The 23,902-nt window shown below is 50.8% G+C and overlaps 1 long non-coding RNA gene and 4 other non-coding genes across 5 annotated transcripts; 3 read left to right on the top strand and 2 right to left on the bottom strand.

Moving 5' to 3' along the window:
- The first annotated feature begins 1,234 nt into the window (after positions 1-1,234).
- TRNAC-GCA lies at positions 1,235-1,306 on the top strand. Its single transcript has one exon. It is a non-coding gene; the product is annotated as a tRNA-Cys (tRNA).
- Positions 1,307-3,420: 2,114 nt separating this feature from the next.
- Positions 3,421-3,492, top strand: TRNAC-GCA. The gene has a single exon. It is a non-coding gene; the product is annotated as a tRNA-Cys (tRNA).
- A 6,800-nt stretch (positions 3,493-10,292) lies between these two features.
- On the bottom strand, positions 10,293-10,364 carry TRNAC-GCA. The gene has a single exon. It is a non-coding gene; the product is annotated as a tRNA-Cys (tRNA).
- A 1,255-nt stretch (positions 10,365-11,619) lies between these two features.
- TRNAC-GCA lies at positions 11,620-11,691 on the bottom strand. Its single transcript has one exon. It is a non-coding gene; the product is annotated as a tRNA-Cys (tRNA).
- Positions 11,692-14,291: 2,600 nt separating this feature from the next.
- On the top strand, positions 14,292-18,777 carry LOC122235423. The gene is made up of 3 exons (XR_006213495.1): positions 14,292-14,406; positions 15,014-15,414; positions 16,606-18,777. It is a non-coding gene; the product is annotated as an uncharacterized LOC122235423 (long non-coding RNA).
- Positions 18,778-23,902: the final 5,125 nt, after the last annotated feature.

Raw genomic sequence — 23,902 nt, 5'->3', positions numbered from 1 at the left:
TATCCTAACAGAGCAGTGAAGCCATCCCTCTGTTCCGGAGAAGTTCACGGTCAACATGTCCTTGGGACTGGTGCCACTCAACATGTCCGTGAACTCGGTGTCAATGCTTATAAATTCTACAATGATCCGATGGCAGCCAGCTCTGGTGTCGTGTGGGGCTGGAGGGAGGGTCTCAAAGCCAAGTCTGTTGCACTGGTATTGAGCCATGACAGATTTTAAGAAAATAAAAATAAAGCTGAGCCTTCACTGCAGAAAGTTGGGAAGGCTTTGCTTCACTTCCTCCCCCTTGGAGACGCGTTTGTTGGCCGTGTGGAACAGAAGGCACTTGGGGATTTAGCTCGCCGCGGCAGTCAGGGCCCTCAGGTACCGGCAACAGAAGCTAGGTTGTCTTCAAAGTTCATTACGAATATATATCTCACTAGGGAAGAGTGGTGGAAACTGAGTCTCCGAGTTAAACTTCTAGGAGCAGTGCCCCAAAGCAAGCTGCAGAACCGGCATGAGGAAGAAACCGTCGCACCCACTGGCACGAGCCAGCAGTGGGCGTCAGCCTCTGTTTCCACCAGAAATCAGCAGATGTGTCACAGCTGTATTGAACACGCAAGCCCGAAAGGAGGACAGGGATGCCATCCTGACCCAAGGAAGGATATTTTCTTTTTTTAAAAAAAAGTCAATATTTCTTTCTGAGAGACAGAGCACGAGCAGGGGAGGGGCAGACAGAGAAGGGGGACACAGAATCCGAAGCAGGCTCTAGGCCCCGAGCTGTCAGCATAGAGCCCAACGTGGGGCTCAAACCCACGGACCATGAGACCATGATCTGGGCCAAAGTCAGACGCTCAAACAACTGAGCCATCTGGGCACTCAAATGCAGCCCCCAAATGAAAAACTATAAAGGATCAACTTGACCATATCGAAATTTAAACCTTCATATGACAAAAATTGAAAAGCTGGCAATGAACATTCTAGTCACTGTTCAATAAACAGCAGCTTACCTCTGGGCTTCACCTTCTGCCCAAATACCAAGCCAGGCACAGACTCCGTTGTCTCAGATGGAACCTTCAGTGATCTTCCAAGCTGATGCCAAGAAGGGATGGTGTCTTTCGTGAAAAGGAGGACAGTTATGGCACGAGACAGTGCATTTATCGTTGCACAGAACTAGCAATTCTCTGAGTCTGAATGAGCAGCTTGCGTGTGGAAGCGTAAGAAGTTTATTAATTACACAGCTCCTCTAGCAGGTGGGGGTATAGCTCAGTGGTAGAGCATTTGACTGCAGATCAAGAGGTCCCTGGTTCAAATCCAGGTGCCCCCTTTGAGAGCATGCTTTTTTCCTCCTTGAACTGAAAGGACGAAACCAAGTTGTATGGACACCAAACTCTAGTTCCCTTCACAGGACGAGGCTGGTAGAGTCTACGAGCCAGCACATTTATGGCCACGTCATAGATGCAGGGGCCAGTCAGGCTCTCAGCACCACCTTGAAGACCAAGGACAAGACCGAATCTATCCCCAGTGCCCTCTCTGAGGGTCTGTGTCCCCCAGGACCACAATGGTACCAATTTCAGTAGCATCCAGGGTCCAGTCCAGAAACAAAAGCTGCCTCCATTATTTGAGCAGAGTATTTAATAGAAATAATCATAAGAATGTAAGCTGGTGCGGCCACTCTAGAAAACAGTATGGAGGTTCCTCAAAAAACTAAACATAGAACTACCTACGACCCAGCAATTGCACTACTAGGCATTTATCCACGGGATACAGGTGTGCTGTTTCGAAGGGACACATGCACCCCCATGTTTCTAGCAGCACTATCGACAAGAGCCAAAGTATGGAAAGAGGCCAAATGTCCACTGATGGATGGATGGATAAAGGAGGTGTGGTCTATACATACGATGGAGTATTACTCGGCAATCAAAAAGAAGGAAATCTTGCCATTTGCAACTACGAGGATGGAACTGGAGGGGATGATGCTAAGTGAAATTAGTCACTCAGAGAAAGGCAGATATCGTACGACTTCACTCATATGAGGACTTTAAGAGACAAAACAGATCAATTTAAGGGAAGAGAAACCAAAATAATACAAAAACAGGGAGGGGGACAAAACATAAGAGACTCTTAAATATGAAGAACAAACAGAGGGTTTACTAGAAGGGGCAACGGGCTAAGTGGGTAAGGGGCATTAAGGAATCTACTGCTGAAATCATTGTTGCACTAGATGCTAACTAATTTGGATGTAAATTTAAAAATAAATAAATAAATAAATAAAAATTTAAAAATTTTAAAAATAATAATCGTTAACCAGTGCATCAGGGTCCAAAAGCTGCTGCAGCCAAAGACCACGAGCTGGGAAGCTTAGAACAACAGAAATGTATTGTCTCACAGCCCTGGGGGCCCGGAGTCTGAAATCAAGGTGTGGGCAGGGCTGTGTCCTCTCTGAAGAGGACGGTCCTCCCTCGTGTCTTCTAGCTTTCCGTGTCCGGTGGCAGTTCTTCGAGTTCCTTGGCTTGGGAACACACCGCCGCGGTGACATGTCTCCTCGGGAGGACACAATTCAACCCACAACCACCAGAACTCCGAGAACTCGAAGACAAGAGGCCGCTATCACTCTAGGGCTGGGGGAGCAAACAGAAAAGGAGGAACTTGTTAAATCTCACAGGCTTGGGGAGGATCTCGGTGGGCCCCCGACTCAGATCTCTAAGGAGGCACTGGTGGCCCTGAAGAGTCGGGGCAAGGCTGGTCCCGTGAACGCCAAACAGCAGGTGGCAATCCCGGACGCTCCTGGGACGGACTGTCGCTGCCCGGTGACACCGACAGGAGCCCCAGCGGGCAGAACACGGGCTTCTTCCTTCTCCCACCCTCCGGGCTCCCCCGAAGAGCCCTTCAGGGGAACAATCAGGAAGCCCCCTGGCAAAGGATAAGCGTGGTTTACAGAGTCCCGGAGCCAGCATCGCAGAGCGGGGCGCAGAAAGGGGGACTTGGAACTGAGGGGCCATCATTTCCCCAATCATTTCTTCAGGCGGTTAAAAGGGTTGAATACGTGGAGATCCGAGGCCAGCAGAGGGGCCTGAGCCTGCGTCCGAGGGTAAGGCTCTGACCCCTTCTCCAGTCAGCGTGTCTTCTCCCTTTTTCAGGGTGTTCGTGCTTGGCCAGCCACTGGGCATTTTGATTCTCGGTTTGCAGGTGCTCAGCACAAAACCCACAAGACGGATGTTCCGAGAGATCCTCCCGGCTGTCGGGGAATGCTGCCCAAGTTGCTGCCCTCGCCCGGGACGGAGTTGTGAGTGAAAGCTGCTGCTTCGCAGGCAGGGAGAGGAGTGAGCGGTAAAGCAGGTCTGGCCACTCAGCCAACCGTGCTGAAGAGGCACCCGGAGCCTAAGCCCTGGGTGTGGCTGTGGAGGCAAAGGGTGTTAATTGGGCCTCACTGGTATAGTGGGGGGTATAGCTCAGGGGTAGAGCATTTGACTGCAGATCAAGAGGTCCCCAGTTCAAATCTGGGTGCCCCTAGCGTTTTGGTCACCAGGGGTGGTAAAGAAGTTCCAATTTCCTCTCCTCTTGCTGAATCTGGTTTCTGAGTTTTCCTGCAAAGGGTGCAGAAGCAGAGGTCACACACACCCAAGCGCGCAGTTCTGCTCAGGTGATGTGTTTGTCCCCTCCTCCCATCTTCCCACACGCCCCTCGGCTGGTCCCCGCACTCTCCAGGGTGCACTTGGTCTCCTGGCTGAGGGCGAGGACTCTGCCCTTTGCAGGTAGCCAGAGGGAAATGTGAGATCACCCCTAAAAGGACAATATTTTGACTGTTGTGTGATTTCTCAGCAGTTGCAGAGGAAGCCAGAAGACAGCACAATAACACGTTCCGTATGTTGAGAGGGAATCACAGTCAGCTTTGAATTCTATTCCCAGCCAGACTATTCTTCAAGAACATACAAAAGCTGAGAGAGTTTCCTGCCAACAGACCCTTGCTAAGGCAAATTTTAAATATCTACTTTAGAGAAAAGAAAAATGATCCCAGAATGGGAGGTCTAAGATATAAGAAGGAATGTTAAACAAAGAAATGATAAGATATGTAAATAAATCTAAAAATCATTGACCATTTAAAGCAATACTAAGATCTAATTTATAGTTTTTTTTTAAATATAAAACAAAAATACTGGTTAATAATAACATATAAAGAATGGAGTCATAAGAGTTACAGTGTCTTTATGTAATTTGGGAGGAAGATAAAGATGTTGACTAACTTTAGAATTTTAAGATTTGAATACAGAAATTTCTAGTATATCATTTCAAAAGTTGTGATTTGGGGGCGCCTGGGTGGCTCAGTCGGTTAAGCTTCCGGCCTCAGCTCAGGTCATGATCTCGCAGTTTGTGGGTTTGAAGACCACCTCGGGCTCTGTGCTGACGGCCTGGAGCCTGCTTCGGATTCTGTGTCTCCCTCTCTCTCTGCCCCTCCCCCGCTTGTGCTCTGTCCCTGTCTCTCAGAAATGAATACATGAATAAAAGAACTATTTAAAAACTTAGATGACTGACTATTCAGTTTTTCTATTTTTTCTTGTGTCAGCTTTGTTAAGTTGTAGTATTTTTAAGTCCTTGATCAATTTCAGCATAGCATAGTGGCAAAGTCCTTGGACTCTTAAGGCATAATGCATGGGTTCAAATTCTGGGTTCTAACAAGAGGGGCCTTGGTGAAATTGATAAACTCTCTCAGCTTCAGTTTTGCCATATATAAAACGGGCATGATAATAGAAATGAGTACAATGATAGTGCCTAGTTTGTGGAGAGGTTACAAAAGTTAGATAAATTAATAATCTTTAAAGTACATAAAATCATGCCTGCCTCACAGTAAGTTCTTTGTTTATGCTTATTAGATTTAAAAATTTTGTATATATTAATTTTTCATAGTGCTCAATAATCATTATTTTAAAGTCTAAAGAATCTGCAGTTTTTCTTTTTTGATTTATAATATTGCTTTATCTTTTTCTGCTTTCTTCTTTTTCTTAACAGTTTCACCAGAGGTTAACCCATCTTTTCTTTTCAAAAACCAACTTTGGCCTTGTTAATCCTGTTCACTGTGTGTTCGCTTTCTATTTCATTAATTTCTGTTCTTTTATTTCTTTCTCCTCTCATAGTGCTCTTTCATCCAGTTTTTTTTTTTAACTTCTTGAGATGGATTCTTAGTTTATTTTTAATCTTCTTTTCCAGCATATTGCTCAAAGCTATACATATTTCTCTAAATGCCAATATAGTGTCCATCAATGGATGAATCAAGAAAATGTTACACATACACAGTGGAATATTATTCAGCCATTAGAAAGAAGGAAATCCTGCCATCTGGTGAAACTGGAGGGAATCGTACTAAACAAAATAAGCCAGACCAAAAAAAAAAAAAAAAAGGTAAGTACCATATGGTATCACTTATATGTGGAATTTTTTAAAAAGTCAAACTCATAGAAACAGAGAGTAGATTGGTGGTTGCCAGGGGCTGAGGGGTGGAGGAAATGGGGGGATGTTGGTCAAAGGGTAGAAACTCTCAGTTATAAGATAAATAAGTTTCAGAGATCTAATGTACAGCATGGTGAATATAGTTAATAATACTGTACTGTATTCTTGAAAGTTGCTGAGAGTAGATCTTAAGCATCCTCTCTCTCTCTCTCTCTCACACACACACACACACACACACACACACAAAGGTAACTATCTGAGGTGATGGGTGTGTTAATTCACTTGATTGTGGTAACCATTTCACAATCTATACGTAAATCGTATCATTACTTTGTACACTTTAAATATATTACGATTCTATTTGTCAATTGTACCTCAATAAAGCTATGGGGGAAAGAAACTAAACAAAATTTTTAATTATTCATGTTTCTGCTCCCTTCTGTTCATTAATGAGAAAGGTATGTAAAAATTTTCCACTCTAATTCTAAATTTGTTTATTTCTCTTTGTTATTCTGTCAAGTTTTTGCCTTACATATTTTGAAGCTGTGTTACTAGCAGCATAAAGATTAGGAATTCTTACATCTTCCTGATAAATTCAGCCTTTGATTATTAATAACTGATCTTGTTGTCTCTAGTAACATTTTGTGTCTTTTTTTTTTTTTTTTTTTTTTTTGGTGCAAAAAGGTGATTTTATTAAAGCATGAAGACAGGACCCGTGGGCCAGAAAAGCTGCACTGGGGTTGTGCAGAGTGACTGCTTAGACACTGTGGAGTTGGGGGAGGTAAAGTCAAGAGAAAGTTTCTAAAAGGGATTTCCATATGCTAAAGAGGATTTGCAGATTACTGGAGGCCTAGCTATTGCCAAGCTAAGGTTGTTTTTCCCTCTAGCAAAGCATTATCATTAAGATAGTAGGGGGTTCCTGGAGATTAGGCTACTGATGAGCTATTTGTAACCTGATGGAGACTATAAGTTTAACCACTTGTTTTCTGTCCTTTCCTTTGTCCTTGGGCAGCCAGGAGTGCCTGAGGAATATCACATATATCCTACCTGAGGGGGGGGGGGGGTCATGCTAGCTTGTGATTGGCCCTCAGCTTCCCTTATGGTTCCTCATTATATTCCCCCTGAAAAATTTTGACCCTTAAATCTTTAAGGTTGTTGAAGGTGAAAGGTCCCATCTTCTGTCGCTTCTTCCTGCTGAGTAGGGGCATAGAGATGTCCCTACCTATGGATCCACATTGGTCAGTCAGGAAATGTACAGGGGAGTTACAAAAGGCAGAGGAAGCTGAATCCAACACGGACAGTAAAGTGGTACCTCTATGGAGAAAGGTCATCTGTCACTGAGAAGTCACTGTAGTGATGGAGTCTGGGACACCGGTGGGGAAATCTGAAGTGGGTGGTCCAAGCGGGTGCTCTTTGATCCTTGAAATCCAGGGTGGGAGCAATATTTCGTGTCTTAAAGTCTATTTTGTCTGCTTTCTTTTTGTTAATATTCTGCAGTCATATATTTTTCATCCTTTTAGGTTTTAATCGTTCTGTAACCTTAGGTTGTAGTTGGCATCTTTTGTAAATAGAATATAGTTCGTCGGTTGCTTTAACCCCAATATGATAATCTTTGTCTTTTAACCTGGGGCACTAAACTTATTTACTTTTAATGTAATTGCTGATGTATTTGTATTCAAATCTACCTCCTTATTTTATGCTTTCAATTTATAGTGTTTTTGTTTTTCTCCCTTTCTTTCTTTGTTTGACTGAGATTTTTATAATGCTATTATTTCCCCCTGATAGTTTGAAAAATATAAATGATGTTTCTTCTCCATATGCATAGCTATTTCTCTAAGTATATGGCTAACCAATGGCTTTACCCTCTACACAAGTAATACAAGCATCTTACAATACTTTTAATTCCATTTACTTTCCTCCCAACCTATATGCAGCTTTTGCCTTTTTCATTATTCCATAAGTTGTGTCAACCTCATTATTGTTTTTTTTAATGCAGTCAACGCTCACTTAGATGTATTCAGATATTTACTGTTTCTCTGCCTCTGTCTTCCTTCCTACATCCGTTCTTCCGTCCAAATCATCTCCCTGCTGCTTAGAATATACCGCTTAGAATTTCCTTTAGCACATGCAGACTGTGGATGAGTTCTTTCCGTTTTTATTTGTCTGAAATTGTCTTTACTTTACCTTCGACTCATGAAGGATATTTTACCTGAGTACAGAATTTTATGTTAACAGTTATGATATTTCAGTAGATGCAATTCCACTGCTTTCTGGTTTCCATTGTTGCTCTTGAAAACTCACTGTTGTGTCTCATTGGAACTCATTGAAAGTAATGGGTCTTCTTTTCATGATGTTTGTGAGTTTCTTGTCTCTGATTTTCTGCAATTTTACTACAGTAACTCCTAAGCTGCAAAACTGTCTTAGCCTCTGTCTCCTCAAATATTCCACCTACTTCATTTTCTCTTCCAGGAGTCCATTTCAATGTACATGAGACTTTCTCATTGTATCCTCTAAATTTATTACTCTGTATTCTGTGTTTGCTATGCTTTTCTCTCTGCATGCTTTCTAATGGACAGTTTTTCGTTCCAATGTTCTAATTCACGATTTTCTCTTTGGCTGAAACTATTCACTGAGAGTAACATGGACATATTCATTGAGGTTTTTGTTTTTAAGTTTATTTATTTTGAGAGACAGAGAGAACCAGTGGGGAAGGGGCAGAGAGAGATGGGGGACAGAGGATCCAAAGCCAGGTCTGTGCTGACAGCAGAAAGCCCACTGAAGGGCTCGAACTCACGAACCATGAGATCATGACCCGAGCTGAAGTCTAACACTTAAGCGACTGAGCCACCTAGGCACCCCCATTGAGATTTTAATTTTAGTTATTGATTTGTAGATATAAAATTTCTATGTTCTCATTTCATATCCTCTTAGTTATTGCTTATGCTTTCCAGCTTCCTACTGAAATTCTCAAGCTTGTCTCTTACCTTCTTGAAAACAGTAAGCATTATCTTTGTATAGTGTGTTTCTGGATGTTCTAATACAAAAGTTCCTGTGTTTATTTCTGTGGCCTGTTCTTTCTATTGATTTTTATTGGTGGTTTTTGCCTCCTTGTGTACATAGTTATTCTTGACTGCCTACTGAACAATGTATTCAAAAATGTATTTGTAGGACTAATTTGAAGCCAGGTGGAGATGATAATATCCTTCCTTTGTTTTTTGCAGGTATTTGAGGGGCTCTAGCAGTCAGGATACCTTAAGATAATTTCAAGGCTTGAGTTTTCTGGGCCATTCGAATGACACAAAGACCAGCTACAAATTCTTGCAGGAGCTATTTTCATTCAGTTTACCTTCTAGGTGGGCCCAGACTTCTAGCCCCTGGTCCTGAGAGACTTCCAGAAGTTCACTTAGGCTCTCCCCTGCCTCTTCTGGACTGAGGCCCAAAGCAGCTTCTCATGTAGAGCTTCTCTTCCTGTTTCCCATTTGTTCTTTAATTTTTTTTTTAACATTTATTTATTTTTGACAGAGCGAGACAGAGCAGGAGTGGGGGAGGGGCAGAGAGAGAGGAGGGACACAGAATCCAAAGCAGGCTCCAGGCTCTGAGCTGTCAGCACAGAGCCCGACGCGGGGCTCGAACTCACAAACAGCAAGACCGTGACCTGAGACGAAGTCCCACGCTTAATCAACCGAGCCACCCAGCTGCCCCATGTTTCGCATTTGTTCTGAATTTCCACCCATCTAACTAGTTAGCTATCTAACTAGTTAGTTCCTATCTAACCAGTGAGCTCTTTGAGGCTTTTTAAGTTTTTTAATTTATTTTGACAGAGAGAGAGAGCATGCACGCATGTGTAGGGGAGGGGCGGGGGGGGAGAGAGAGAATCCCAAGCAGGCTCTGCACTGTCAGCACAGAGCCCGATGTGGGGCTCAGGCTCACAGACTGCACGATCATGACCTGAGCCGAAACCAAGAGTCAGACACTTAACCAGTTGAGCCACCCTGGCGTCCCAAAGCCCTTTGAGGCTTTTAATGAGCTGTTTGGCAATATTTCCCAGCTTCTTTATTTGTCCTCCTAGGAAAGATCATTTCAAATTACTTTTCTCTTTAAGGAACGTGGAGATTGCTCTGCAAGATTCTTTTTTTAATTAATGTTTTTATTTTTTTATTTTTGAGAGAGAGAGAGAGACAGAGTGTGAGCTGGGGGAGGGGCAGAGAGTGTGGGAGACACAGAATCCGAAGCAGACTCCAGGCTCCGAGCTAGCAGCCCAGAGCCCGACGCGGCGCTCAAACTCACGAACGGCGAGATCATGACCTGAGCCGAAGTCGGAGGCCTAACCGACAGAGCCACCAGGCGCCCCTCTGCAGGATTCTTCATACCCATCCTGCGTTTTAAGGAGGGAGCAGGGAGGATGCAGTGGGTCTAAGGCTGTGGTGGAGACAGCACCTCTGAGAAATCCCCAGGGAGAGAACAGAGGCTCTGCTTTTGATATGTTCTCTCATCCGCACAGTCCCTCCCGGGGAGTAGGAAGATGTATGTCCATACTGAACACGTGGAGGCAGTAAGAACAAAGAGATCGCCTTCTCTCTGGAGATTATAACAAGGTCGAGAAAAATGAGACATTAAGAGAAGGAAAGTGATGTCCCCCCGCAGGCCACGAAGGTCAAGAGTCCCCAGGTAGGTGGGAGCGGACGGGGCCAATTTCGTCAGCCTCTTCAGTCCAATGTGATCCCAGGAGCTATTGTCTGGATGATGCTCAGGGACGGATTCTTGGGGCTGGTCTGGGTGCAGATCCTAAATTCTCATCCCAAGACAGAGCATTAACTTAACGGAGGCAGTAATTCCAATACCTGCTTCAGTAATTTAAAAGGGAGGAGAGGGGGCACCCGGATTTGAACCGGGGACCTCTTGATCTGCAGTCAAATGCTCTACCCCTGAGCTATGCCCCCACCTGCCTATGGCTTCCCATCATCGCCTTTCCACCCAGGCACCGCACTCAGGATCTCTGCGCGCCTGTGTTTTGCTCTCATCAGGATGAGTGTGGTTGTTTCTGGGAACCTCACACTCATCCCAGGGAGAGCCTCCTACCGACTCCAAGCCTCGGGGAAGGTGCTCACTGTGTCACTCATTCATTCATGGACAAAGAACTTTCTGGAGGACATGGACAAGGAGGAGCCCGCTACATGAAGAAGTAGAGGAGGCCAAGGAGGAATAAGGCCAAGGGAGGAGTACGAACAAAGATTTTTGTTTTGTTTTTTAATTTTTGTTTAGTGTTCATTCATTTTTTTTGAGAGAGAGACAGAGCCTGAGCAGGGGAGGGGCGGAGAGAGGGAGACAGCAGAATCGGAAGCAGGCTCCAGGCTCCAAGCTGTAAGTAGGTATAGAGCCCGACGCGGGGCTCGAACTCATGAACCGTGAGATCATGACCCAAGGCAAAGTTGGACGCTTCACTGACTGAGACACCCAGGTGCCCCAAGAACAAAGAATGTTTTTAATAATTTTTTGTTTTTAGAAAGTGGGGGAGGGGCAGAGAAAGAGAGACAGACAGACAGACAATCTTAGGCTCCATGCTGAGCGCAGAGCCTGATGCAGGGGTTCATCCCACAACCATGGGATCATGACCTGAGCCAAAATCAACAGTCGGACACTTAGGGCGCCTAGGTGGCTCAGTCGGTTAAGAATCAGACTCCTGATATCGCCTCAGGTCATGATCTCACAGTTCGTGGGTTTGAGCCCTGCATCGGGCTCTGTGCTGACAGCACGGAGCCTGCTTGGGATTCTCTCCCTCTCTCTCTCTGCCCTTCCCCCACTTGCTGTCTGTCTCTCCCTCTTTCCCTCTCTCTCAAAATAAATAAACATTAAAAAGAAAAAAGAGTGGGACACTCAACTGAGCCACCCAGCACCCCCAAAAATGTTTTTAAAGAATGGGTCAGGTGTCTTTGCACATCAGTGAGGCTGGAGAACGAGGTCACAAGGAAGGTGTGCCAAGAAACGTTCTGGAAGTCTAGATTCCTGCTAATGCAGTGAGGGTGCTCCCGGACACTGTCTGTGGGGGACAGCCTGTGGCACAGCATGACCAGCCGTGCCCTCATGGAACCCTCACCGCCACCCTAGAGATGAGGACAGAACAGGACCCAGACACCCGGCCGCATGAGAACTGCTGGCCTCTTCTTTACGACTTCATGGCCAAAAGTGACCTCGGCAAGGGGGCACCCGGATTTGAACCGGGGACCTCTTGATCTGCAGTCAAATGCTCTGCCCCTGAGCTATACCCCCAGGCCTGTCTTGGAGCCTTAACTGCACCTCTTGGACTGTGCAGTTGACTTGTCCCTGGACCGTGATGGCCAAGTTCCTGGAGGCGGGCAGCCTGCCCGATGACAGCCCGGCTCTCCCTCTCGTCGCTCACTCCTGCGTTCACATCTCCACACCTACTAACCAGCTCCCGCGTGCCAGGCTGGTCCTCCCTTCGCCTCCCCACTTCCTCTTCCTCCCTGAGCTGGGGCGCTGAGGCGAGGGGTCTCTGTCCGGGTAGAAGAGCAGGTCCGGGACAGGAAGCTGGTCCCGACGCCACCCCCCGAGACGCAGAGGACCCCTTTCTCCCTTTCCACCATACGCTCACCCGCTCAGCCCCCGAAATACCGTGCGGGAATCTGGGGCACAGCTCCAGCTTCCCGCTCGAGGAGGGGTGTCCGCCGGGATCGCTTGTGAGCCCCCAGGGCATGGAAAGCCACGGGTCCCAAGACCGGAGCAAAGGCAGGTCGCTCCGTGTGGGCAGCGAGAACGGGGAGGCGGCCAGGGGAGGGGAGGGACGGTCCCCTGATCTGAAAGGCTGGGCACTGGCGGGGGACCCAGCCAAAGAAGGCTCTTCCCACCCTGCCCCCGCCCACCCGAGTCCCTATCAACCCCTCCCGGTGCCTTTCCCCCGGAGAAGGAGTCTTCCATAGTCTATGCCGCTCGCAGGACTTTGGGGAAGTAGCCCTTTGGGGCAGAAGTACTGAGGCAGGCCCCAGAGCCCCCGGGCTGCAGTGCGAAGTGACCGAGCACCTGAAGTGAGTCCACACATTTGGTGCTCTCCCCCTGAGGCCGCCGGGACACCCCAAAATTGACCGCAGACCCCTCCCATCGGGTCCACCGGCCCGTTGACCCAAGGGGGTGATATTTTTAGTTCCAACTGACTGTAGGGGAAGGAGGTGGCAACCTGAGGCGGACCAAGGGGGACCTGGCCCCTGGCTAGGCATCCTGGGGCCTGCCCCCCCCTTCTACGGAACCTCCGTGACCCCAGGCGAGCCCAGCCGGATGGGCACCTTCCCCGGCCAGAAGGCCGGCAGTGAGGCTGCTGGCTGGCTCCCGCTCCGCGTGGGTCTTCCGCCCCTCGGGCTCCCTTCCCACCCCGGTGACATCGGGTATCACGCCAGCGCCCTCTGGGAAGAAGGCTTGTTCGGACAGTTGCCCCAGAAGTGGCTCCAAGGGCCGAAAGAGCCAACGGTGTGCGCCCTGGGGCTGGCAGGACAGGGAGGCGGAAGGAGCTGGCGTGGGTGCAGGGGAGAGAGGCCTCTGGTTAGGCCTGGCCCCTCGGGAGGTGGCCAGAAAGACAGACGCTATGAGGACCGTCGCGGCGGAGGCGCTGGGGAGAGGGAAGGGGCGGTTGACACTGTTTGAGTTAACTGTGCTCACTGAGAACGAAACCCCACGTAAACATGGCCAAAATGTCCAATTACTCAGGAGAGCAGGGCAGGTGGGTTCTAAGCAGTGCAGGGCCGTGCCGTTTCCAACCCGGTGACGCGAATTCTAACAGAACGGGGTCACGGCAGCCACGGGGAGAGATGACAGGACGGGGAGGCTCCCCGACCGGTTTGTGACACAAAACGTTCAAGAGGTGGTGCTCCTGCTACATCGTATTGAGGAAGAAACGGGCACTTTTTACACCGTCATACCATAAAACAGAAATATTCGGGTTCTTACGTGGAAAATTTCATAAAGCGTTTCCTGATATGTGGTATTTCCAACCATTAAAGAAAACTGGCTTCTCTCTGAGATTGAGAGCCGGGGGTGTGGCTTTGAATTAGGCAAAACCTTTCTTTCTTTCTCTTTCTTTCTTTCTTTCCTTCCTTCCTTCTTTCCTTCCTTCCTTCTTTCCTTCCTTCCTTCTTTCCTTCCTTCCTTCCTTCCTTCCTTCCTTCCTTCCTTCTTTCTTTCTCTTTCTTTCTTTCTTTCTTTCTTTCTTTCTTTCTTTCTTTCTTTCTTTTTCTTTTAAAGATTTTATTTTTAAGGAATCTCTCCATCCAATACGGGGCTCGAACTCACAGCCCCGAGATCAAGAGTCGCACCCTCCACCGACTGTGCAAGTCAGGTGCCCCAAGTTAGGCAAAATTTTCTTAGACACGACACCAAAAGCTCACTTGATAAACTGGAATTCATCAAAATTAAGCACTTTCGGTCTTTGAAAGACACTGTTAAGAGAGTGAAACGACAAGTCACAGACCGGGAGGAAGTGTCTGCAAGCCGCGTATCTGACACAGAACTTGCACCATTAAATACAGAGAACTTTCAAAACGGAGTCAGAAGAAAACAACCCAAATGAAAAAAAAAACAAAAACAAAAAAAAAACGGACAGAAGACCTGCACAGACACCTCACCAAAGAAGACGTATGATGGCAGCAAGCACAGAAGGGTATCTTCCACATCATTGGTAATGAGGGAAATAAAAATTAAAACCACAATGAGATCGGGACGCGTGGGCGGCTGGGTCGGGGAAGCGGCCAACTCTCGATTTCGGCGCCGGTTATGATCTCACGGTTGGGAGACGGAGCCTCAAGTGAGGCTCTGCGCGGGGCGTGGGATTCTCTCTCTCCCTCCCCCTGCGCCCCTACCCCCACCCCCACGCCAGCTCGTGCTAAGAAACGACACCGACGACAACACAAGCCACGATGAGATACGACTGCGTCACATGAGAACGCACATCAGGAAGACTGAAGACTGGCCATACCGAGTGTGGGTAGAGCCTGGGCCAGCCACCAACAGCAGTGGCTCAGTCGGTTGAGCGTCCGACTCTTGATTGGGCTTGGGTCACCATCCCAGGGTGGCGCGCTCGAGCCCCGCCTCAGGCTCTGTGGCCAGCGTGGGGTCTGGGTGGGATCCTGCCTGCGCAGCCTCCAGGGTGCTTCCTCGCCGGCCCGGATGGCCCGGGCCTCGGCTCCTCTGCTCTCTGCTTGTGCATCCGTGGTGATGAGCCTCCCCCATCCCTGGTCCCGCAGTGCCTTGACCTCGGCTCCCCCGCGGCCGGAGGACACACAGCTGGGACCCACACGCAGAAGCTGGAACTCTGGAGGCCCCGTCCTCACTCACCGCCATCTCTAACCCTCCCCTGCACGGCGTCCGCCCTCCTCCCTGCGCCCTTCTCCTTCCCTCTCCCCCCACTGTTCAGCTCTTCTCACCTCCCTCGGGCCTCCTACCCAACACAGAGGCCATGCTTCGCCACCGGTCGGCTTCCCTGGTCTGCTGGGGTCCCAGGGAGGGTGGGACCCTGGGGACCAAGGCCGCTGTGAGCTCCAGGTTCTGGGGGAGCCTGTACCAGCCGTGCTTTTTATTCTCCGTACAGGCCGATCTCATTGTCTTGCGCTCTGCTTTCTTGTGCTTCACCGATCCTGTCTTTTACAAATGGACGGTTCAGGACCTCCGCGGAGGACGTCACTGCGGACGCGGTGGAAACGGCAAGAGAACTGGGATCAGAAGTGGAGCCTGAAGAGGGGACGGGGTCGCCGCCATCTCAGGATGAAACCTGGACGGACGAGGAGGAGCAAAGAGAGCGGCTTCCTGAGGTGGCATCTCCTCCCGGTGGAGATGTGGCACGTGGCCACCTAAAGACCCTGTTTCCGGGCCTCCCCTGCAAGCAGATGCGGTATGTGGCTGGTCATCAGTGCGATGTGACAGGCTCTGCGTCCACAGCTACGTGACACGGGGCAATGCACTGCCCAGCGCCTTGGTCTCTTTATCTATAATGTGAGTAAACAAAAGGTTGTAATGAGGCTTCACCTGGTCGGTACCGATAAAATACATTGTAAGTACTAAATATGTGCTTATTAAATAAGAAGTAAATAGGGGCACCTGGCTGGCTCAGTCGGTTGAGCATCTGACTTCGGCTCAGGTCATGATCTCATGGTTCATGGGTTTGAGCCCAGCATCTGGCTCTGTGCTGACAGCTCGGAGCCTGGAGCCCGCTTCAGATTCTGTCTTCCTCTCTGTCTGCCCCTCCCTGCTCACACTCTGTCTCTCTCTCTCTCTCTCAAAAATAAATAAACATTAAAAAAATTGGGGGGGAATGCAAGCTAGTGCAGCTACTCTGGAAAACAGTATGGAGGTTCCTCAAAAAAACTAAAACTAGAACTACCCTGGGGCGCCTGGCTGGCTCAGTCGGTTGAGCATCCGACTTTGGCTCAGGTCATGATCTCACGGTTCGTGAGTTCAAGCCCTGTGTTGGGCTCTGTGCTGACAGCTCAGAGCCTGGAGCCTGCTTCCGATTCTGTGTCTCCCTCTCTCTCTGCCCCTCTCCCCCTCACGCTCTCTTTCTCTCAAAAATAAATAAACGTTAAAAAAAATTAAAAAAAAAAAAAGAACTACCCTACAACCCAACTACCCTACGACCCAGCAATTGCAGTACCAGGCATTTATCCATGGGATACAGGTGTGCTGTTTCGAAGGGACACATGCACCCCCATGTTTCTAGCAGCACTATCGACAAGAGCCAAAGTATGGAAAGAGACCAAATGTCCACTGATGGATGGATGGATAAAGGAGGTGTGGTCTATACATACGATGGAGTATTATTCGGCAATCGAAAAGAATGAAATCTTGCCATTTGCAACTACGTGGATGGCACTGGAGGGTCTTATGCTAAGTGAAATTAGTCAGAGAAAGACAAAAATCATACGACTTCAGGCATATGCGGACAAAACAGACGAACGTAAGGGAAGGGAAACAAAAATAATAGAAAAACAGGGAGGGGGACAAAACAGAAGAGACTCTTAAATATGGAGAACAAGCAGGGTTAGTGGAGGGGTTGTGGGAGGGAGGATGGGCTAAACGGGGAAGGGGCTTTAAGGAATCTAGTCCTGAAATCATTGTTTCACTGTATGCTAACTTGGATGTAAATTTTTTTAAAAAGTAAAACTAAAAGAAATTTTTTTTTTCAAGCAATAAATCAACGTTGACCTTAAAGGGCAAGAACACCGCCCGCCTTCTTGCTTCCTTCTTACTGGCTACAGACACGGGAGTGAGCCGTCTTGAACCACGGCAACAAGCCACATCTGAGGAAGGATAGAGCAACGAACTGGAAGCAGCCTGGGCCTGTGACACCAAGAGCCTGTCCGGGGACAGCACCAGTCACCACTATCTTGTCTAAGTTGCTGTTTCATTACTTTGTTTTGTTTATTCAGCCCGTCACACAGCCTGCATGCCACAGTGGTGGGGAGCAAATGTCCTCGGAGGGCTAAGTGACCTCACCAAGGGCACCAGTCTCTAAGATCTCTAAGACCCAAGGTGGGCACAGGGAGTCATTCCTGCCCCTCCTTCCTGCCTCAGGCAACAGGGTAGGCTCACTTTTTGTTACATAAATGAGCGAATGGAGAACATTCCAGGCCACCGGTATCTAATGGCTATCCACACCATGCAAGGCTGAGCCAGATTCTGTCCCTAGGACTACGAGGGCTCAGTGTGTCCCCTTCTGCGGTGCCGCAGTCATGCTGGGGAGACGGCCAGCAGGGCCACCAGGCTGGCTACACGACGGACCGGGCCCCGGACACCAAGTTCCCACCGTGTGGCCAGCCCAGGCTCCCAGAGAGTGACGCGGGTCAAAACGCGCCCCACCTTTTCCTGAAGGTTCTTAGGACATTTTGTTAAGTGAGAAGCTGCAGGTCGGTACCCACGGCACGGCCTCCCTGTCGTTTCAACTCTGCGTCTATCCCCAGTTCCCACGTGTATGAAACTGCGTGAGAGAGGAGCCTGAAATGCCACACAGCAGAGTGACAGTGTGGGGGCCCTCGGGAGGGGTGCGGTGGGGAGGGCGGCCACCACAGAGAGCCCGTCAGCTTCACCCGCACCCTTTGCATTTCTCCGTGAGAATGTTCTCTTGTGAGAAAACATCTGCGGAGTCAAAATGCAAACGCGTGCAAAGGGTAGAGGCTGGTAGTCTCTGTTCGAGATGGCCGACCCTGGTTCTCAAATGTGGACCTGCCCGGGGTTCCCTGAGGAACCTGTGGGAACCCCGACCCCACCCAGACGTACTGGACGAGAACCACATCTGCACTTTTCCTAGGACTCCAGAGGAAGAACCTGCCTGTGGAAGCGTCCAGTAAATAAAGAGGTCTCCGGCGCCCCCGTGTTCACAGCAGAGGGTACAAAAACAGCCCCAGAGGGCAAAGCCTGTCCTGGGGGCCAGGGAGGAAACAGAGCTCTCTCCTGTGGAGTCTGGAAAAGCTTACAGAGAGGGTGGAATGCAAGAAAGTAACTGTCAAAACGGCAGGGAGTTCTCAGGCCGCAGGACAGACCCAAGTGCCCCCGAGGACCTCATTCTCCCACCTTCCCAGTGCTCACTTGAGCCCAACTCAGGAGCAAACCCCAGCACCATGGCAGAGCTGGGGCCGGGGCCTCTGGCACAGGGGTACCTCCCTGCGAGCTGCCGCCGCCTGGAACCGTGGCTGCCGAGGCCTAGAAACAGCCTAGTCGTCCCTCAACGGCACAGAGGCCCAGCCTGGCGGCCGCGGGAGCCCCACACCACCTCCCCAGGCTCCTGGGGTGGGAGCACTCACAGAGGCCAACGGAGAGCACGGCCTACCCGCTCTCCCACTCGCTGCTTCGTCCCGCTGCAGAGGGCCCGGGTACTAGGCTCCCCTTTCTCATCTTACAGGAGACTCAGCATCCTGCTCAGTCTCCGCCTTCTTCCAGCTCTGAGGTCAATGTGACTTCATTCGCCTCCCCAAAGAACCTGCTTTCAAAGTCAGCCTTTCTCCCCAGTAAAATATCCGAGTCTAGAAAGCAGGGAACAGGTGTCTTGGCATGCATGACCTTGGGGTTCGGAGAGAAGGGGCCTCCAGGGTACTGTGCCCTGCTTCAACCAGAGCGGTCCCGCCTTGCCCTGGGTTATATGCTCCCAGCTGTCATTCAAATCAAGGGTTCCTCACCCCACCCCTCCCAAAAAAGGCTTTCAAAACTGCATATTGATCAGATGAACTGTGGTCACCTGAGAGAGAAAGAAAACCGAGCTACTATTGGCTCATCATTCGTTTAACTGCCCAAAGGGCCGTGCAGGGTCCGGGGAGGGGGGCCAGGACACCCGGATGTGGCCCCACCCGTCGGCAGCTCACTGCACCCTCCTCTGTCTCTGTTTCTCCACACGGGGGGCGGGGGGGGGGGAGGGGACTCCCGATACCAGAATGTCCGTACAGGTGAGGGTGGGGGCTGGGCCTGCACTCGTCTTGAGGGGACAGGCTGTGGGGGCTCTCAAGCTGCTCTGCCTCCCCCTCCCCTGGGGTCCAGAGGCTTGGTGGTGGCACAGTCTAGGAGGGAGGAAAGGGGGCCTAGGCCGCATGAAGGCGGTGATGGGGCTCGCCTCCGCAGGCCCTGCAGGGAAAGGGTGCCCGCTGGAGGTTCGGAGTAGGGTCCACCCCCGTGAAGACGTGTGGAGGACAGCACTGAGCTTGGGGCACGGCAGAGCGCCCGTGCTCCCCAGGCAGGCAGTGCTCCTGACCAGGCCAGGAAGAAGGCTCTGGTCCTGCTGCCCCCACAGGGGACAAAGTGGAATCCAAGAAAGGCAGGGAGAACCCAAAGTCACTTGGTCCAGCCACCCAACTTGCCAGATGGGGAGACAGAGGCCCGGGACGGGGAGCGAGTCCCACGTGGAGGTCAGCTCTCGGTGCGTGTACCCTGCGGCACAGTAGGCCTGTGGAAGGGCCTCACCTTCCACGCGCTCCCCTCAGCCGGAGGCCTCGCAGCACCCCGGGTCCACCTTCTGGAAGAGGAAAACCTGTGGCCAGGCAAAGGGAAGGAAGGCTCTGGGCCCCAGCCTCCCAAGGAGGAGAGAGGACAGAAAGCTAACTGCTGAGCCGCTCAAAGCAGTGGGAGGATTCAGGTGTGCAAGCTGAGACGGGAGGGGAGTGTGGAAGAGACAAAACCGGCCCAGCCGTGTCTCACACCGACACGCGAGCGCCCGCGCACTGGCTCTTCGCCCACAGCCCGAAGAACTTCATGTTCCAGGACTGAACCTCATTTTCTGGACTTGGGGCACCCCTGGAGAGCAGGCCCACAATAAACCCTTCGTGCAGCAGTTTCCTGGGAACTCACAGTGTGCCGCGAGTCCTAGAGGTGCAAGTACAAATCGGGGGCGGCCTCCGCCCACCAGAAACGAACAGGCTGGCAAGTAAATGTGTGGGTACGAGCTGCCCCTGGGGCCACGGGAAGGGCGGTGTGGCCAAGAGCAGTTGCCAACTCACATTTAGTCTCCGTGAGACCCTGGGCAAGTCTTTGAACCTCCCTGCATCGCACTGCATTCTATTAAACCGAAAAAAATGGGAATTAAGAATACCTTCTTCCTGCTTGAAGACAGCTGATCAGATGATCTCAAAGTGCTCTGGGTTCTCAAATCCAAGGGGCCCATTGGATTCAATAAAGGAATAAAGCCAAGGACTTGGGGCTTGGAAGCGCCCAGGCGCCAGCCTCTTCCCCAGGGAGACCAATGTCTCCTGGCTCCTTTTCGTGCGCTCGCGGGGCCCCTTCTGCTGTCTTCCAGGCTGCCTCACTCCTGCCCTGAGAGACACGCGGCCACATCTTCAGTAGTCAGGGACACCTGAAGTACAGGTCGCCCACGCCAACATGGGTTAGTGCCATTTTGGAGAACGGTTCAAACCAGCTCCAGGCTCCTCTCCCTACCCCCAGGCCAGAGGGCATCGCTGGCCAAACCACTGGGCAAATACCGTCTCATCTCCATCGCATCTGCTTCAGGTAAGAGCAGGGCCCAGCGGCTGAAAGGATCCGGGACCCGGGCTCCTGGGTGCTTGTCCCCTCTCCTAGGGCCACACGGATCTTCTGTGATTCCCCTACCCGAGCCAGCCCTCACCCTCAGAGACCCTTCCGGAGCAGCAGGCACAACCATAACCCTCCCAACAAACCCTGCACCGTCTGCCACGGCAGAGACGTCTCAGGTGTGTCACTTAACTTCTGAGGTTTTTCAAGCCCTTTCAAGTCAATTCGTGGCTGGCATTAAGAGCCAGGAGGTCAAGCATTGGCAGACATGGGGTTCCCCCCACTACGAGTCTGAGGACCCTGCTGAAGGCAAGCAAGCCCTCTCCACCGGCACCAAGCTCCTTGTCACCCAGGGGGGCAGCCTCGGCCCCCAGAAGTCCCCGTTTCTCAGCAGGTTCTCCATGTTCTCCAGCCGCCTCTGCAGCAGCCCGTACTCCTGGTCCCCAGCACGGCCCACTTGCCCTCCAGCTGGTTCTCGAACTCCACGGCCGTCTTCTCGCAGTCCGCAGCTTCTTCTCCGCCGTCTCTGTCCGCCTCTCCAAGCTTTGAAGCTGGCAGCCGTGGGACTCCATCCTCTCCACAATCTGAACGGCAGTCAAGATGGCCAGAAGGAAGATCTCTGCAGACTGGATCTGGGCCTCTGGTTGGAGGCCAGTCCCCATACGCCATTCCGGCAACTAGACACAAGGAGGTGGGTCAGCCACCACGAGAGAGGTACCAGAGCCATTCCCAGCTACAGGAATGCCAGGGTCCTTTGGAATGGGGTTAACTTGTTCTGGGCGCCAGAAGACCTCACCGGTCAGACCCCCAAACAGACCCGAGCTGGCCGACTTTCCGAGACAGCAGACACCGGACACTACAGAGCCTTCATGGGAAGAATCTTGAACCAAGACCCAGGGGCAATGGAAAATGAAATAACAAAGCACTACCATCATAAATGGACAAGAGTGTAATGGATTCGAATCACGGCTCTGCCACATCAACAGTGACATTAGCTTAGGTAATTACTTAACCAAACTTTTTTTCTTCATCTGGGAACACAGCCCAGCAGAAGCCAGGAAGTGAGTGAGACAGTCAGATCCAGAAAACTTCCCAGGGGACCAATGCACACTCAGAATGCTATTCAGCCATCGAGTGTTCTAGAGCACACCACCCCATACTCAGAGGTAAGACTCTGTTGTTCTGGCTTTGGTATCTTTAAGGCCCTCCCACTCTGACATTCAGTGGCTTGTGACTTACTGACCTGTCTGGGACATCAGGTCCCTGTGACCCAGGTGCCTTGTTGACCAGCCCCAGAGCACCCTCCGCACTAGGAGACCAGGTCCTGGCTGCCAGGAAATAGAGCTAGAAAATGTTGAAAGCCAGCCCTTAAGAGTAGTTAGAACAAAGACATATTTCAAAAACATATCCTGCATGGGCATGGAATATTTATCATGTATTACTAGAAGTAATAAAATAAGAAATTCAGGAATGGCTCAGTAGAGATGGCCAAGGTATAACAGAAACATTCTTGGGGCTCCTGGTGGCTCAGTCGGTTAAGCATCCGACATCGGTTCAGGTCATGATCTCACGGTTCATAGGTTGGAGCCCCACGTCCAGCTGTGTGCTGACCGCTCAGAGCCTGGAGCCCGCTTCAGATTCTGTGTCTCCCTCTCTCTCTGCCCCTTCCCGACTCATGCTCTGTCTCCCTCTCTCTCTCTTTCAAAAATGAATAAACATCTAAAAAATTAAAAAAAAAATTTTTTTTAATGGAACTCTACAAACTTGACTCAGTACCTCTCCTGCCATTTGAATCCTGCAAGTTTTGGGGTAGTTGTGAGGATTAAGTGCACTAAAGGTGTAGAAAATCATTCAGCGTGCGTTACTTGCCTTGGCCCATGTTCTGTTACTGAAATAGACATAAAAGGCTGTGGGCCAACAATCAGAATGTGTTAGGAACCAAAGACTGATTAGTCCAATTCTATGTGACTGAGGTTCCCCCACGACCTCCTCCAAAAAGCGCTTAGCAAAATGTGCAACACATACTAGGTACTGGTCATCAGACATCAGTACTTCCTTCTCTCTTTAGAGCGTAATTGTTCTGTCTCTGAGTCTGGCCTCTGATCAATACAAGATGTAGCCTGGTGGAGGAAGATCCGGCCTTCGCAGACTAAAGATGCACACTTTATATTCCTGTAATGCCCCGTCACAAACGTGACACCCAGGAATGTACCTAAAATCATTTCCAAGCTATTTCTACCAGGGGAGGACACCCTACCGTCAGAGACAGAGAAAAATCTCATCTTGACACCTCTTGTCACACAGACCAGGGACAGACTAAGACGAATCCGAGCCGAAACACACGGAACCAAAATTCCTCTATAATGCAGACCCCCTCCCAGTAGCAGTAGGAAGGACTTCTCGCAGCATTTTGGAAAAGAGGGAGGAGGCACTCAAATGCATCCTCACCGAAGTCAGAGTTCAGGCCTAGCGTTTTATGGGATCCCGAGAGTCAGGTGCAAGACTGTGTCACAGGAAAAAAGCGAGGGCCTAGACTGGCGTGAAAATAACCTCCCAACAGCAACTGGTCTCAGCATGGAAAAGGGGGTGACGATGGGGTGATGGTCCCTCTAAGGTGTCAGTGTTGGGGACGGGGTGGGTGGGCTGAAGGACAGGTCCAAAAGGAAAGCCCTGGAGGGTGTCTCCTGTGAGGACGTTCACGGTCCAACCGCCCAACACCCTGACCCACAGAGCTGGTCCACCAAACACCAGGGCTGGCTGGAACCTCGGAAATCTTGTGGCTACGTCCGTAGACTAGTAAACTGGGGCCAAGAAAGGAGAGGGTACTTCATCCTCGACTTCAGACACCTCCCCTTGGCCGCTGCGGCCTCAAGCGTCCCGGTCGTCATCCCTCCCCTCAGGCTGAGTCTCCCCAATTCCAGGACATCCTCCGAGAGGGCCGTCCTTACCGGCCCCGGCCCCCCTGCCACGGGCACGCGCGGAGACCTTGCGGCCCAGGGTGGCGGCGTCGCGGCGGCCCTGGCAGGCGGCGCCACTAGCCCCGTACGGGACCCGCCCCGCGTCCCAGAGCCCGCTCTTCATTGGCCAGCCCAGGAAGCTCCGCCCCCGGCCCGCGCGGGCGGCTAGTCCCCGCGGGCTGGGAGCCGGTCCCCCACTGGCTGGCCCAGGAGGCCCCGCCCCCCGCGGCGGAAGCCCCGTCTACGCGGGTACCGGGGTCTCGTGCGCGAATGCAGGCCCAGGCTCGGCCCTTCGGGAGCTGCTCGCCAGCCGGGCGGACAGACTGCGCCGTAGGGCCGACTCCCGGAAAGCTGTAAGCAGGTCATGCGCACGCACTCATTGAGTCCAACATATTTATTGAGCACCGATGAAGGCAAAGGGCCGCCACCGTCACAGTTCTGAAGGGCCTTTAAGCGCCAGGACCCCACCCTTCCTCGTTTACAAAGGAGGAAGCCGAGACCCAGAGCTAGGAGTGAGT

Source organism: Panthera tigris, chromosome A2 (genome assembly GCF_018350195.1).
Source record: "Panthera tigris isolate Pti1 chromosome A2, P.tigris_Pti1_mat1.1, whole genome shotgun sequence".
Classification (NCBI taxonomy): Eukaryota; Metazoa; Chordata; class Mammalia; order Carnivora; family Felidae; genus Panthera; species Panthera tigris.
The sequence above is the reverse complement of the archived record's forward strand: the minus strand, read 5'-3'. Positions and strand labels throughout refer to the sequence as shown.